Source organism: Somniosus microcephalus, chromosome 1, assembly GCF_052327205.1.
Source record: "Somniosus microcephalus isolate GS21.2 chromosome 1, FLI_Smic_1.0, whole genome shotgun sequence".
Lineage (NCBI taxonomy): Eukaryota > Metazoa > Chordata > Chondrichthyes > Squaliformes > Somniosidae > Somniosus > Somniosus microcephalus.
The window spans coordinates 403,244,616-403,259,982 of record NC_140987.1 but is presented as its reverse complement, the minus strand read 5'-3'; positions in this window follow the sequence as shown (position 1 = coordinate 403,259,982).

Sequence of the window (15,367 nt, the reverse complement as noted above, 5' to 3'; positions counted from 1 at the left end):
AGTCTAAATACACTACGTCCACTGGTTCCGCTTTATCCACCCTGTATGTTACTTCCTCAAAGAACTCCAGCAAATTTGTCAAACATGACTTCCCCTTCATAAAACCATGCTGACTTTGTCCTATTAAATTATGATTATCCAAATGTCCTGTTACTGTCTCCTTAATAATGGACTCCAAAATTTTACCTACCACAGATGTTAGGCTAACCGGTCTATAGTTTCAAGCCTTCTGTCTACTGCCCTTTTTAAATAAGGGCGTTACATTAGCAGTTTTCCAGTCTGCCGGGACCTTTGCTGAGTCCAGGGAGTTTTGGAAAATTATTACCAATGCATCCACAATCCCTACCGCCACTTCCCTCAAGACCCGAGGATGTAAGCCATCAGGTCCGGGTGATTTATCCGCCTTGAGTCCCATTATTTTACCGAGTACCACTTCCTTAGTGATTTTGATCGTGTTTAGCTCCTCCCCCCCTATAGCCCCCTGTTTGTCCAGTGTTGGGATATTCTTAATGTCTTCTACTGTAAAGACTGATACAAAATATTCATTCAGTGTTTTTGCCATCTCCATATTTCCCACCATTAATTTCCTGGCCTCATCCTCTAAGGGACCAACATTTACTTTAGCCACCCTTTTTCTTTTTATATAACTATAAAAACTCTTACTATCTTTTTTATATTTTTTGCTAATTTACTTTCATCATCTATCTTCCCTTTCTTAATCAATCTTTTTGTTATTTTTTGCTGTCTTTTAAAGTTTTCCCAATCCTCTATCCTCCCACTAGATTTGGCTACCTTATATGCCCTTGTTTTTAGTCGAATACTATCCTTAATTTCTTTACTTAGCCACGGATGGCTGTCTTTTCTTTTACACCCTTTTCTTCTCAGTGGAATATATATTTTTTGGAAGTTGTAAAATAACTCCTTAAATGTACACCACTGATCATGTATCGTCTTACCCTTTAATCTATTTTCCCAATCCACTCTACTCAATTCCGCTCCCACACCTTCACAGTCTCCTTTATTCAAGCTTAGCACGCTTGTTTGAGATCCAACCTTCTCACCCTCTAATTGAATATGGAATTCAACGATGTTATGGTCACTCATTCCAAGGGGATCCTTTACTAGGACATTTTTAATTAATCCTGTCTCGTTACACAGGACCAGATCTAAGGTTGCTTGCCCCCTGGTCAGTTCAGTTACATACTGCTCAAGAAACCCATCCTTAATACATTCAATGAACTCATCCTCAAGGCAGCCCTGCCCAATTTGATTTGTCCAATTAATATGATAGTTAAAATCCCCCATAATTATAGATGCTCCCTTATTACAAGCCTCAACTATTTCCTGATTGATACTCCGTCCAACAGAGTTGCAACTGTTCGGAGGCCTATAGACTACGCCCACTATTGTTTTTTTCCCCTTATTATTCCTTACCTCCACCCAAACTGTTTCATTATCCTGATCTTTTGACCCAATATCATTTCTCTGTATTACAGTGATTCCTTCCTTTATTAACATAGCCACCCCACCTCCCCTTCCTTCCTGCCTGTCCTTCCTGATCGTTAAATAACCTGGTATGTTTAATTCCCAGGCATTGTCACCCTGCAGCCATGTTTCTGTAATGGCCACAAGATCATACCCATATGTAGTGATTTGTGCCATTAACTCATCTATTTTGTTACGAATGCTACGTGCATTCAGATAGAGAACTTTCAAATATGTTTTGTGACACTTAGTTCCTGCTTTTGCCCTTTTTATTACTTTACAGACAAGGCTGAAGCATTTGCAACTATCTTCAGCCAGAAGTGCCGAGTGGATGATCCATCTCGGCCTCCTCCTGAGGTCCTCAGCATCACAGATGCCAGTCTTCAGCCCATTCAATTCACTCCACGTGATGTCAAGAAACGGCTAAAGACACTGGATACTGCAAAGGCTATGGGCCCTGACAACATTCCGGCAATAATACTGAAGACTTGTGCTCCAGAACTAGCTGCGCCTCTAGCCAAGCTGTTCCAGTACAGCTACAACACTGGCATCTATCCGGCAATGTGGAAAATTGCCCAAGTATGTCCTGTCTACAAAAAGCAGGACAAATCCGACCCGACCAATTACCATCCCATCAGTCTACTCTCAATCATCAGCAAAGTGATGGAAGGTGTCGTCGACAGTACTATCAAGCGGCACTTACTCAGCAATAACCTGCTAACTGACGCCCAGTTTGGGTTCCGCCAGGGCCACTCAGCTCCTGACCTCATTACAGCCTTGGTCCAAACATGGACAAAAGAGCTGAATTCAAGAGGTGAGGTGAGAGTGACTGCCCTTGACATCAAGGCAGCATTTGATCGAGTGTGGCATCAAGGAGCCCTAGCAAAACCGAAGTCAATGGGAATCAAGGGGAAAGCTCTCCATTGGCTGGAGTCATACCTAGCACAAAGGAAGTTGGCTGTGGTTGTTGGAGGTCATTCATCTCAATCACATGACATCACTGCAGGAGTTCCTCAGGGCAGTGTCCTAGACCCAACCATCTTCAGCTGTTTCATCAATGACCTTCCCTCCATCATAAGGTCAGAAGTGGGGATGTTCGCTGATGATTGCACACTGTTCAGCACCATTCGAGACTTGTCAGATACTGACGCAGTCTGTGTCCATATGCAGCAAGACCTGGACAACATTCAGACTTGGGCTGACAACTGGCAAGTAACGTTCGCACCACACAAGTGCCAGGCAATGACCATCTCCAACAAGCGAGACTCTAACCATCTCCCCTTGACATTCAATGGCATTACCATCGCTGAATCCCCCACTATCAACATCCTGGGGGTTACCATTGATCAGAAACTGAACTGGACCAGCCATATAAATACTGTGGCTACAAGAGCAGGCCAGAGGCTGGGAATTCTGCGGCGAGTGTCTCACCTCCTGACTCCCCAAAGCCTTTCCACCATCTACAAGGTACAAGTCAGGAGTGTGATGGAATACTTTCCACTTGCCTGGATGAGTGCAGCTCCAACAACACTCAAGAAGCTCGACACCATTCAGGATAAAGCAGCCCGCTTGATTGGCACTCCATCCACCACCTTCAACATTCACTCCCTCCACCACCGGCGCACTGTGGCTGCAGTGTGTACCATCTACAAGATGCACAGCAGCAACTCGCCAAAGCTCCTTCAACAGCACCTTCCAGACGCATGGGAACATCACCACCTACAAGTTCCCCTCCAAGCCACACACCATCCTGACTTGGACCTGTATCACCGTTCCTTCACTGTCGCTGGGCCAAAATCCTGGAACTCGCTTCCTAACAGCATTGTGGGTGTACCTACACCATATGAACTGCAGCGGTTCAAGAAGGCGGCTCACCGCCATCTTCTCAAGGGCAATTAGGGATGGGCACTAAATGCAGGCCTAGCCAGCGACGCCCACATCCCATCAATTAATATAAAAAATTAAAAAAACTCTGACTGCTGCCATCATGGCTGGGTCTACCACCGTTGACCAGGGCTTTCATGGTCTCGCAGCAGGCCAGCAATCTGTGCTCCAACAGATTGCTAGGGATGCTGAGGTGCTGCCCCGGGGGAGTGGCAGTGTGTCAGTGGAGCAGGAACCTGCTATCCTCTCTCAGGATGACAGTATTCCTACTCCCACCACTGGCACTCCGCCATTGCCTTTGTCACTGCCTGTCATCCAGCCAGCCCAGACTGCTACCGCCCATGCTGAGGTGGTGCAGTCGACAGCCGGGTCTTCCAGGCCCAGAGCTGGTCGAGGTCATCTGAAGTCTCCCGCACGGACACTCAGCAGCCATCCACCAGCCGTGCTGCAGCCACTGGATCAACACTTCATAGGAGCACAAAGGGATTGAACAAGGGTGAATAGTTAATATTTTTGGTGTAAATATGTGTTCACTGATTATTGATAAATTTATTCATTCAGTTTGGATTCTTTTGTGGTGTCTGTCATTTCAGCTTTGCACTGTGATATGGCCTGCGACAGGGATGGAATAATGGGGATGTGGTGAGCAACGGTGATCTGGGGTTTAATTAATTTGAACTGTAATCTGATGAGGCGGTCACGGACCGCCCTTCCGGAAGGCCAATTGAGTGGCTGCTTTCTCCCTCGCTTCTCCTCCTCCTCATCCTCCTCGTTGTCCTCTTTGTCGTCCTCCTCCTCGTCTTCCTCTTCCTCCTCATGCTTATCCTCCTTTTCTCCCTCTTCCTCCTCCTGAGGTGGTCCCGCAATCCCTGGTGGCAAGGGCTAGGCCCCCATGGTGGCCAAGTTGTGGAGCATGCAGCAGACCATCACAAAATGGGACACCCGCTCAGCCGAGTACTGGAGGGCTCCTCCCGAGCAATCAAGGCAGTGGAACCGTTGCTTGAGTACACTGATGGTTTGCTCGATGATGTTCCTGGTGGCAGCATGGCTCTCATTATATGACTGCTGGGCAGGAGCGTTGGGGTTGCAGAGGGGAGTCATGAGCTAGGTGGAGAGCGGATAGCCCTTGTCTCCGACCAGCCAGCCGCAAGCTTGACATGGTGGCTGGAAGAGTGCTGGCACGCTGGTCTGGCGCAGGATGAAGGCATCGTGGCTCCTGCCAGGATAGCAGGCATTGACATTGAGGATTAGCTGTCTGTGGTCGCACACCAACTGTACGTTAAGTGAGTGGTAGCCTTTGCGGTTACGGAAGATCTCAGGATTGTTATGCGTTGCTTGCAACGCCACGTGGGTGCAGTCAATGGTACCCTGCACCATGGGTAATCTCGCTATCCTGGCTGTAGAGAGGGCTTTAAACTAATTAGTGGGGGGGGAGGTTTTAAGAGAGCGAAAAATAAAAATGACAGCGGAGAAGGCAATAGAGCAAGGTAGCAGTGGGGGAATTAAAAACCAGAGCGTGTCAGGAAGGGACAGAATGTATAATGATAAAGGTAAAGTAGTAAAAGGGGTAAAAGCAGGAATAAATTGTCAGAAAACATATTTGAAAGTTCTTTATCTGAATGCACGCAGCATTCATAACAAAATAGACGAGTTGACGGTACAAATAACTACACATGGGTATGATCTGGTGGCCATTACAGAAACATGGCTGCAAGATGATCATGACTGGGAACTAAACATACAAGGGTATTTGACAATTAGGAAGGACAGACAGGAAGGAAAGGGAGGTGGGGTTGCTATGTTAATCAAGGATGGAATCACTGCAATAGTCAGAAATGATATTGAGTCAAAGGATCAGGATAGTGAAACAGTTTGGGTGGAGATAAGGAATAAAAAGGGGAAAAAGTCACTAGTGGGCGTAGTCTATAGGCCTCCCAGCAGTTGCAACTCTGTTGGTCGGAGTATAAATCAGGAAATAGTTGGGGCTTGTAATAAGGGAACAGCTATAATCATGGGGGATTTTAACTTTCATATTGACTGGACTAATCAAATTGGGCATGGCAGCCTTGAGGAAGAGTTCATAGAGTGTATTAGGGATGGGTTCTTTGAGCAGTATGTAACTGAACCAACCAGGGGGCAGGCAATCTTAGATCTGGTCCTGTGTAATGAGACAGGATTAATAAAAAATGTCCTAGTAAAGGATCCCCTTGGAATGAGTGACCATAATATGGTTGAATTCCAAATTCAGTTTGAGGGTGAGAGAGTTGGATCTCAAACCAGCGTACTGAGCTTAAATAAAGGAGACTATGAAGGTATGAGAGTAGAATTGACTAAAGTGGACTGGAAAAACAGATTAAAGTGTAAGACGGTACAAGAGCAGTGGTCTACATTCAAGGAGATATTTCACATCTTTCAAGATAAATATATTCCACGGAGGAAAAAGGGGAGTAAAAGAAAAGACAGCCATCCGTGGCTAAGTAAAGTAATTAAGGATAGTATCTGACTGAAAACAAGGGCATATAAAGTAGCCAAATCTAGTGGGAGGATAGAAGATTGGGAAGCATTTAAAAGCCAGCAAACAATAACTAAAAGATTAATTAAGAAAGGGAAGATAGATTATGAAAGTAAACTAGCAAAAAATATAAAAACAGATAGCAAGAGCTTCTACAGCTATATAAAAAGAAAAAGGGTGGCTAAAGTGAACGTTGGTCCCTTAGAGGATGAGACCGGGAAACTAGTGGTGGGGAACATGGAGATGGCAAAGACACTGAACAAATATTTTGTATCAGTCTTTACAGTAGAGGACACTAAAAATATCCCAACACTGGACAAACAGGGGGCAATGGAGGGGGGGAGGAGCTAAACACGATTAAAATCACTAAGGAGATGGTACTCGGTAAAATAATGGGACTTAAGGCGGATAAATCCCCATGACCTGATGGCCTACATCCTAGGGTCTTGAGAGAAGTGGCGGTAGGGATTGGGGATGCATTGGTGATTATTTTCCAAAACTCCCTGGACTCAAGAAAGGTCCCAGCAGATTGGAAAACTGCTAATGTAACACTCTTATTTAAGAAGGGAAGTAGACAAAAAGCTGGAAACTATAGACCAGTTAGCCTAACATCTGTTGTTGGCAAAATGTTGGAGTCCATTGTTAAGGAAACAGTAACAGAGCGTTTGGATAAACATAATTTAATAGGAGAGAGTCAGCATGGTTTTATGAAGGGGAAGTCATGTTTGACAAATTTGCTCGAATTCTTTGAGGACATAACATACAGGGTGGACAAAGGGGAACCAGTGGATGTAGTGTATTTGGACTTCCAAAAGGCATTTGACAAGGTTCCACACAAAAGATTACTGATCAAGATAAAAAATCACAGGATTGGGGGTAATATACTGGCATGGGTGGAAGATTGTCTATCTAACAGAAAACAGAGAGTTGGGATAAATGGTTCGTTCTCGGGCTGGCAATCAGTAACTAGTGGTGTTCCGCAGGGGTCAGTGCTGGGACCCCAACTCTTTACAATCTATATTAACGATTTGGAGGAAGGGACCGAGTGCAACATATCCAAGTGTGCTGACGATCCAAAGATGGGAGGGAAAGCAGTGAGTGAGGAGGACATAAAAAACCTGCAAAAGGACATAGACAGGCTAAGTGAGTGGGCAGAGATTTGGCAGATGGAATATAATATTGGAAAGTGTGAGGTTATGCACTTTGGCAGAAAAAATCAAAGAGCAAGTTATTATCTAATGGAGAGAAACTGCAAAGTGCTACAGTACAAAGGGATCTGGGGGTCCTGGTGCATGAAACACAAAAAGTTAGTATGCAGGTGCAGCAGGTGATCAGGAAGGCCAATGGAATCTTGGCTTTTATTGCAAGGGGGATGGAGTATAAAAACAGGGAAGTCTTGCTGCAGTTATACAGGGTATTGGTGAGGCCACACCTGGAATACTGCGTGCAGTTTTGGTTTCCATATTTAAGAAAAGATATACTTGCTCTCGAGGCGGTTCAGAGAAGGTTCACTCGGTTAATTCCGGAGATGAGGGGGTTGACGTATGAGGAAAGGTTGAGTAGGTTGGGCCTCTACTCATTGGAGTTCAGAAGAATGAGAGGCGATCTTATCGAAACATATAAGATTGTGAGGGGGCTTGATCGGGTGGATGCGGTGAGGATGTTTCCACTGATGGGTGAGACTAGAACTAGGGGGCATAATCTTAGAATAAGGGGCTGCCCTTTCAAAACTGAGATGAGGAGAAACTTCTTCACTCAGAGGGTAGTAAATCTATGGAATTTGCTACCCCAGAGAGCTGTGGAAGCTGCAACATTAAATAAATTTAAAACGGAGATAGACAGTTTCCTAGCAGATAAGGGAATTAGGGGTTACGGGGAGAGGGCAGGGAACTGGACGTGAGTCTAGATTCGGATCAGCCATGATCCTATTGAATGGTGGAGCAGGCCCGAGGGGCCGTATGGCCTACTCCTGCTCCTACTTCTAATGTTCTTATGTTAAAGCCACATGCACGCTCGCCCTGCTTCTCTCTGGTGATGGGGAAGGAAGTGTAGTCCCTTCTCCTACTGTAGAGATTGTCTTTGACCTCCCGGATTGCAACGATGGACAGCGAACTGCGAGATGTTAGCTATGTCTCCTGTTGCAGACTGGAAAGAACAGCTGGCGAAGAAATTGAGGGCGAAGGTGACCTTGACTGCCACTGAGAGAGACATGGACTTCCAGATCTGAGGCTGGAGGTCTGGTTGCAGGAGGTGGCAGAGTTTCTGTGACCACCTCCTTGGTGAAGCAAAGCCTTATAATACACTGCTCCTTGCTTAATTGGAGGTAGGAGAAGTGCTCTCAGTATACCCTCGGAGGGTAAGGCCTCCTGTTGAGAGCCCTGATGGCCCTCCTCCTCCCTCTGGTCACATGTTCCAGTCTTTCTCGCTGCCTTCGCTCCCTCCGCCGTAGATCCTAGAGGGTGAGGTTGACTGCCAGTACAGCCCCCATTAATGTTACCAAGTGTAGCAGTTTGATTTTTTTTAAGAATAAATATAGCCATTTTTTAGTTGACACAAAACTCCTGATTCTAAATAACCTTGAAATCACAGAATGAGACTGTTGCACTATGTGAAACTGACAAAAAAGCACTGAAACTCCACTAACCTACAGCTGCAACTCATTACTGATGATCCTTTTAAATAACCTCCCTTGAGCCGGCTTCCTGGTGATGCATGCCAGTTCTCCCTGTCGCTGTTTCCTCCAGGCACTAAGGTAGGTGGTGACAATCAATTTCGCAGATCGGGTGGTCCGTGAACATTGCACACTCATTGATGTCACAATCCACCTGCCGTTCAGGCTCCTGGTGATAACCATTAGCTGCAGTGCTGTGGGGGGTGGGGGGGGCGGGATTTGGTGTGCGGTGCTGAATTCGCCTCACCCCAGCAATAATGCTCTAGTGCCCCGTTAGTGCCATCTGCTGGTGCTAACTGTCGTGTATTGATTGCGAGTTTGACACCAGTCAATACGGCAATGTAATGTGCAAGTTTGACACCAGTAAATAAGGTAATGTAATGTGCATTGCATTATGGGAATTACCCGGGAAAACGGCAGTCGGCCATTTTATGCAATAAAGTGAATATCGCAGTTATAAGCCTGTCTGCCTGACTCTGATTTAATTCGACGTATCTACATGCTTGATTGAACGCATTAAAGCATAGATACAACATTGGCAATGAGGATAACAAACGGAATCATTTTAGATAGGTAGTTGCCCAAGTTTTAGTTAGCTAGGATGGAGAAGACTGGCATTCAAAATTTTGCATGCTTCGCCAAGCCAGCCACGTTGGGTCCAAGATGGGCAAGGTGGTTAACGTCTTTTGAGCTTTATGCCAACGGCAAAGGACTCATTATCGACGATACCTCTGCAGGTGCCACAAAGCAGAGGAGAAGAGCTCTACTTCTACACCTAGCAGGACCAGATGTCCACGATATCTTTTCGACTCTACCGGACACAGGAGAGCCAGCAGACTACACGGCGGCGGTTAGTGCTTTGAATCACTACTTCGTGCCCCAGGTCAATGCAGCATTTGCTAGACAGATTTTTCATAAGTTGTCCCAGAAGACAGGTGAGACTGTGCAACAATTTGCTACTTGCTTGCGGCAGGCTGCTAAAGACTGTGCTTTTGGGGGTGTGCGGATAGTCAAATAAGAGACGCTATCCTGAGTAGGTGCACGTCAGCCTATGTGCGGAGGAAATTGCTAGAGGAAGGGCAAGGTCTAACGCTCGCCCGCACATTACAATTGGCCTCACAATGTGAAAACGTCGAGGAGCAGATGTCAGCCATGTCATGTACAGAGAAGGCGGAGACAGATACTGTTAGTCGTGTTACACAGAAAAGAGGGTATTATGCGAAAAGCTCGACAGGGAAACCAAAGGGAAATGGCAATAGGAACGAAAGGAAATGTTACAGATGTGGACACACAGACCACACGGGCAGAGATCTGAAATGCCCAGCACGCGGACAAATGTGTCATAAGTGCAAGGGAAAGGATAATTTCTCCAAAGTATGCCGTACAAAGGGTACAAAGAAACACAGTGTGAACAATGTAGAGGAACAAAATGACTTTGCATTTGCTGTTACTGGAAATAACGGGACAGAGAGACTTATCTTTTGTGTGGGGGGAGTAAACCTGAGAATGTTAATTGATTTGGGTGCAACTAGTAATGTGATAGATGAGAATACATGGGAAGGATTAAAGTCAGAACACATTAAGTGTCAGTCACATGTCCCTAAGACAGAGAGAAAGTTATTCTCTTATGCTTCTAGCCGACCACTGTCAGTTAAAGGTGTATTCACATGTGGGATTACAATAGGTAAGAGAACTGAGCAGGCGGAGTTCATTGTGGTTAAAGGCCATGGAGAGCCATTGCTAGGAAGGGAGATGTTGTGTCCGTGTATAATAAGACACAGACTGCAGGAGAACGGTACAACAGGTGTTTACTCAACGTGGCTCACACTGGAACTGATCTGTACAGATTACTACTCAGTGCTATATACAGGTGTGGTCACTGCCGGTACTGCAGTATACATGAGCTGTAAAAGATAGTTCCCCCCTTAAAGGTATATACCTTAAAATTCCTCCCCTTTTAGATTAACAGTACCATAACACTCATTTAACAATTAAATATCAAACAAATTACAATTAACACTTTCAACATGCAACATTAGCTGAAAATAGTCTATTTATATATTCAGTCTTTGGGGAGGCTTCCTGATCCTTTCTGGATAGTGCCTTTCCCGAGTGTCTTGCTCTTGGTGCGGAGGCGATTCTGGCCCCCTGTCATCGGTTGGTTCATCAGCTTCCGATGCTACTGTTTCTGGGGTAGATGCGACCTGTACGACGAGTTCATCACCAGGTACATATGGGCGAGGCATGGGGTTGACTTGTTCCTGTGGCTCTAGGATCTGGTCAGCATGGCGTCTCACGATGCTCTCCCCAACGTCCACTGTGTACATTAGTGGGCCCTGCCGTGTACATATCATTCCTGGCTGCCATTTTTTTGTTCGGTAGTCGCGGGCCAAGACTGGTTGCCCTACATTGAAGCTCCTTGTTGGCTTCTCATGGATGTGCTGGAATTGCTTACTCTCAACATCTCTTCGTACGTTTGGTCTGAGCAAATCCAGGCGAGATCTTAACCTTCGGTTAAAGAACATCATGGCTGGGGCCTGGTTGGTGACTGCATGTGTCGCATTCCGGTAGGCGAACAGGAAATTGTCCACCTTGTGCTGCAGCGGAATGTTGTCATTGTACATAGCCTTTATTGCCTTCTTAAAGGTTTGTACGAACCTCTCAGCCAATCCATTTGTGGCTGGATGATACGGGGCTGATGTGTAATGCCTTACCCCATTCTTTTTCAATAACCTCCGTAACTCTTCGGACACAAACTGTGGTCCGTTGTCGGAGCAAATCTGTTCTGGCAAGCCATTCCTGCCAAAAATGGTCCGTAGGACTGCAATAGTTTTCTCCGTGGTGGTGGAGGACATTTTGATGACCTCAGGCCATTTCGAGTGCGCATCCACGGCTATTAAAAACATTGAGTCCATGAATGGACCAGCAAAATCAATATGCACCCATTGCCATGGAGATGAGGGCCACTCCCATGGGTGTAGAGGGGCCTGTGGTGGTGCATTTTGGACTTTCTGGCATCCTGAGCAACTCTTTGTCAGGTCGTCGATTTGTTCATCGATTCCCGGCCACCACACATAAGCCCTGGCTAGGCTTTTCATTTTTACCCCTCCCAGATGACCCTCATGAAGCTCATTGAGCACTCTATCCCTTAAATTGGGTGGAATTACCACTCGGGATCCGCACATCAAGGTCCCCCGGCACACTGACAGCTGTTCTCTCCTTGTCGAGAATGCTGGCAACAGTGAGTCGCCATGTGCTGGCCATCCCTTCACCGTCAAATCATATACCCGAGACAGTGTCGGGTCATTTCGGGTTTCCTTTTCGATACAAGCGTTAGTTACCGGTAGATATTCAACTATAGTCGAATGGAATATTTCGACAGGATCCACTGCTGGTGCTTCCTCTGCAGTAGGCAGTGGCAGGCGTGATAGCCCATCAGCATTTCCATGCTGTTTCGTGCCCTTATATTCAATCTCATAGTGGTGCGCCCCTAGAAAAAGTGACCATCTTTGTAGCCGTTGCGCAGTCATCACCGGAACGCCCTTCTTCGGATTAAAAATGGAGACAAGAGGCTGGTGATCAGTCAGCAAGGTGAATTTCTGCCCGTGCAGATAGTGATTGAACTTTTTCACTCCCCACACTAGGCTGAGGGCCTCCCTGTCAATCTGGGCGTAGTTACGCTCGGCTGAGGTTAGTGATCGTGACGCAAAGGCTATTGGCCTCTCTGAGCCGTCCGAGAATTTGTGCGACAGCACCGCTCCAATGCCATAGGTTGACGCATCACATGCCAACTGAATTGGTAATGCTGGGTTGTAATGGGCCAATACCTCTTTCGATGTGATTAGTGTTTTGCTCTTCTGGAAAGCTCGTCTACATTCGTCACTCCACTTCCATGGCACCCCAGTTTGCAGTAGGGTGTTCAGTGGGTGTAGTATTGTAGACAAATTTGGCAAGAACTTATGGTAGTAGTTTACCAGCCCGAGGAGCGACCTCAGTTGTGACACATTTTCCGGTGCTGGAGCCTTGACTACTGCCTCAATCTTCTCTGGGGACTTATGTAACCCCTCTTTATCGATAACGTGGCCACAATACGAGAACTGTTTTCTAAAAAACTCGCATTTGGGGCGGTTAGCTCGGAGCCCATATTCCTGCAATCTAGTGAGCACCTGCTCCAGGTTGGCAAGGTGATCACTGTCATTTTCGCCCGTGACCAGGATGTCGTCCAAATAACACTGGGTCCCTGGGATCCCTTGCAGGACTTGTTCCTTTGCCCTCTGCCAAATAGCCGGAGCTGATGCTACCCCAAATACCAGCCGGTTGTATTGGTAGAGACCTTTATGGGTGTTGATTGTGAGGTATTTTTTTGATGCTTCTTCTACCTCCATTTGCAGATACGCCTGGGCCAGATCAATCTTAGTGAAGCGTTTCCCTCCAGATAGCGAGGTGAAAATATCTTCAATCCGCGGAAGTGGATATTGTACGGTGTGAAGGATCGGGTTCACTGTTACCTTAAAGTCCCCACAGATGCGAACCTTTCTTGGTTCCCCAGGCGTGCTGCTCAATGACTTTTTCATCACAGGGACGATGGGTGTAGCCCACTCGCTCCAGTCTACCTTGGACAGTACACCTGAATGTTCCAGACTCTCCAGCTCTGCTTCGACGGCTGGGCGGATCGCATTAGGTACCGGTCTGGCCTTAAAAATTTTGGGCTTGCATTTTCTTCAATTTTAATCATCGCTGTCATGCCTTTTAGTGTTCCGAGTCCTTGCTGGAACACTTCTTTCGCATCAGTTAGGATCTTTGACAGTCGCCCAGGTATGACGTCGTCATCCTTTTTGTCAGCCACAGTCAGTGCCTGTATGGAATGCCAATCCAGTTGTATTTTCCGGATCCATTCACGTCCCAGTAATGGTGGTCCTTCATCTTGCAATACATACAGGTCTAGTTTTGGTGTTTCCTACCGTTATATATAACGGTCACCCTTATTTTTCCTTTGGGGTAGACTTTTTGCCCCGTGTACCTCTTCAAAATAATTTTTGTGTCTCTCAAGGGTATGTGTGAGAATAGCCGCTCGTAGTCCCGTCGGTTTATGACTGTTAGGGCTGATCCTGTGTCCAATTCCATCTTTACCTAGACTCCTGCTATCTTGAGAGTGACCCAAATGTTTCGGTGATCCTCCATTGTGATCACATTATGTCGTTTCAGACAACTCAGTTCCCTGCTTTCGGAGTCGTTATCACTCTTTTGTTTGTCGTCACTCTTTTGTTTGTCTGAACTATTCTCCGTCATCTTATGTACCTTCTTGTACTTTTCTTTGGTAGGTTTCTTATTGCTGGTTTTCTTTCCTGACCTGCAGACTCGTGCTATGTGTCCTACTTTTCCACACTGTCTGCACACATTGTCTTTGAACCAGCAATCATTCTGGTCATGTGTTGTTCTGCCACAGCGATAGCACTTCTCTGTTCCATATGACATTTCGTTTGTGCCATATCCTTGCGGTCTCTGTTGTATCTCTGCAGCGCCCCGTGCTGCTGCTTCATATGATACCGCAATGCTGAAAGCCATTTCCAGCGTAAGGTCCTTTTCAGATAAAAGCCGTTTCTGGGTTCCTTCACTTTGAAGCCCACACACAAACTTGTCCCTTAAAGTATCTGCCAGTCCCGCTCCAAACGGGCAGTGTTTCGATAGTTTGCGCAGTTCTGTTAAGTAATCAGCATTGCTTTCATCCTTATGCTGGTTCCGTTTGTGAAACTTGAATCTTTCTGCTATCAGCAGCGGTGTGGGGTTTAAATGTTCCTGTAGTATCGTTACTATGTCTTCAAAACTCTTTTCCATTGGCTTCGTTGGGGTTACTAGATTTCGTAATAAACCATACGTCTTTGCACCCATTAAATTTAACAATACTGACACTTTCTTGTCATCTGACACCTCATTTGCCTTGCAGTATACCTCTATTCGTTTGACATATGTAGTCCAATCTTCGATTTCATTGTCAAATGCGGTGATACTGCCACTCTTTGGCATTTTGGGTGTGGTTTAAAATGGCGTCTCCCAATGGCTTAAAATGACGTCTCCCGCGCTTTCCTTCCTCCCCCACTGCTGCCAACGCCGCTCCTGGCGGTTCTCGTAGCAATGGCGGTGCCCTGTAAGTTTTGCGCGCTTCTCCTACGCTGCTGCCAACGCCGCTCTCGGCGGTCCTCGTGGCAATGGCGGCGCCTCACGGGTTTCTGCGCATCTCTCTCTCCCTCTCTTCGACGCTGCTCGGCCCCTGAACACCGGCTGCGCCCTGTGCGCTCTGCCCTCTCTCTCTCTCCCCCGTCGACGCTGCTCGGCCCTTTGCTGTGCTGCTCGGTCGGGCTCTAGCCTGCCGCTGTCCGGGAAGGGTCTGCGCACTACCTGTTGCCAGCCCGTTTCGCTGGACCACCTCGACTGGAAAGCCAAGCCTGGCTCTCGACAGCCTCCCCCGCAATTCTCGAGTCTCTGCTGGATGACTGGGCGGTTGCCCGTGGTCGACGCCCGAGTCTCTGGCCTTGACCTCCAATCCACTGATCTCCAGGAACGAATCCCCGGGAGGTGATGCAGAGTTGCAGGTAGGTTCGAACTTGCCTCGTCGCCAATGTTGTGTCCGTGTATAATAAGGCACAGACTGCAGGAGAACGGTACAACAGGTGTTAACTCAACGTGGCTCACACTGGAACTGATCTGTACAGATTACTACTCAATGCTATATACAGGTGTGGTCACTGCCGGTACTGCAGTATACATGAGCTGTAAAAGATAGTTCCCCCCTTAAATGTATATACATTACAGGAGAC